Here is a 2,519-nt window from a genome sequence, read left to right on the forward strand (position 1 = left end):
CTAACCTGGGACTCTTCAGTCTAAAGGCCAACACTCTATCCACTGAGCCAAACCAGTTAGGGTGGAATACAGGAATTTCTGTGTAGAGCCCTATTTTCCACAATAGGCATGTTTCCTAAAGGTCCTCCAATTCTAAATGGAATAGAGATACTTGTTATTTCACCCCACCATGAAGCTTGGGCTAAATCAAATTCTTCTCAGATGACACCTATCGCAAGTAGGCAGAAATCCTGAAAATGGGGAAACCATACGAGTTCATCACAATCATCACACACACTCCCAGCATGCCCTCCCAAAGCATCTCTAGGAAAGGCATCGCCACCACGCGTCTACCATTCTCTCTAAGATTCAGGGAGTGCTGTCCGGCTGGCGTGGCTCAGTGGTTGCGCATCAACCTATGAACCAGGTCACGATTCTGAGTTCAGGGCACATGCCCAGGTTACAGGCTCCATTCCCAATGGGGGGTGTGCAGGAGGCAGCCGATCAATGATCTTCTCTCATCATTGATGTTTTTTTCTCTCTCCCTCTCCCTTCCTCTCTGAAATCAATAAAAATATATATTTAAAAAAATAAAAGTCAAGGAGTGTTTACTAGGAATCGGGCACTGTTCTGGCTGTTTTACTAATTCAATCTTCATTAAAAAAAAACAACCCTATGAGGTCATCATTTCATAAATAAGAAAACAAGCACAGACAAGATGAGCTTAGAGGGGTTATTGGGGATGAACCAGCCCCAGGCAAACTGCAAAGCAAGCTCACAATATGTCTTCGGCCACTACTTGCCCCAAGTCTGTTTCATTTAGACAGACTGCGGGTACTTTGGGAGCAGGGACACTGTATCCAGCAAAAGACTAAGCATTTGTTGAATGGATATGCTTTTTTCCAAATACCTCCAGTGGTTCTCAACCTGTGGGTCGCGACCCTTTGGGGACTGAATTACCCTTTCACAGGGGTCGCCTAAGATCATCGGAAAACACATATATGATTACATACTGTTTTTGTGATTAATCACTATGCTTTAATTATGTTCAATTTGTAACAATGAAAATACGTCCTGCATATCAGATATTTACATTATGATTCATAACAGTAGCAAAATTATAGTTATGAAGTAGCAACGAAAATAATTTTATGGTTGGGGGTCACTGCCATCACAGAAAATCTGCCTCTTCACACTTCCTCATTCAGTAATGGTCTAGTGCAGCGGTTCTCAACTTGTGGGTCGCAACCATCAGAAAACACATGTAGCATATCAGATATTTTTACATGACTTCATAACAGTAGCAAAATTACAGTTATGAAGTAGCAACGAAAATAATTTAATGGGTGGGGGTCACCACAACATGAGGAACTGTATTAAAGGGTCACGGCATTAGGAAGGTTGAGAGCCACTGCCTTAGACAGAGAAGTCTTGTGGTCACATCATTTTTCTAAATTAACCTTTACAAAATTCCTCCTAATGCATCATCCCAAACCAATGTTATTTTTTAAAAATATTTTGTATTGATTTCAGAGAGGAAGGGGGAGAGAGAGAGCGAGATAGAAACATCAATGATGAGAGGGAATCATTGATTGCCTGCCTCCTGCACGCCCCCTGCTGGGGATCCAGTCTGCAACAGGGCATGTGCCTTGACCAGGAATCAAACCGTGACCTCCTGGTCAACACTCTACCACTGAGCCACGCTGGCCGGGCTCAAATACTAGGTGTACCGGTTAACAATGCGGATTTTTTTCAACTGATGGAGTTACACATGTTGATATGGACGCGATCTGATACGTATGCTATTTTGTTGTATTGCTCCTTCAGATGACCACTTGTTCCGATCGATGGCACACGCACTTTCTGAGCAGCCCTTCAAAAATGTACAAAGGAGTGGAAAATTGGGTCTCTGAATGGTCTGCCTCAAAACAAGAAAAGTTCTATTGGGACGGTCTCCACAAATGACCTGAAAGATGGGGGAAATGTGTAGCTAGCGATGGACATGACTTTGAATAAAGAACTTTTGATGTTTGTTTCTCTTTAAATTATCGTGTTTTCTTTGATTAACTATTGACCGGTTAATAATGTGGATTAACCATTCACCGGTTAAAAATGCTGATTAATTATTAACCGGTTAATAATGCGGATGAACAATTATAAGTTAAGAACTGCAAACAGTCCATCCTAATGTTTAAAACTTTGGAAGCAGCGAACAGCTGTTTGGGAGAAGAATGGTAAAAAAAAAAAAAAAAAAAAATTCCCCACGTAGTTAAAAAACAAGCAAACAAAAAAGCACGAGGATTACCTCATCTTTACAAGAGCCTTCGGGGTGTCTTAAAGGTCCTATTTAGGGTGAGCCCCTAGGAAAGAAGACAAGCAGGGACACCTACGTGGCGCTCAGGGCGGCGGGACCCATCCGCGCGCACACATCCCCAAAAGCAAGGCCCGGCCCCTCGGACCCCCGCGCAGACACTCCCCGCGGCACCAAGAGCTCAGTCTAGACCCGACGAGACCCAAGAAAGGGACCCGCTGGCGGCGAA

Source organism: Myotis davidii, unplaced genomic scaffold, assembly GCF_000327345.1.
Source record: "Myotis davidii unplaced genomic scaffold, ASM32734v1 scaffold174, whole genome shotgun sequence".
In the NCBI taxonomy this organism is placed as follows: domain Eukaryota; kingdom Metazoa; phylum Chordata; class Mammalia; order Chiroptera; family Vespertilionidae; genus Myotis; species Myotis davidii.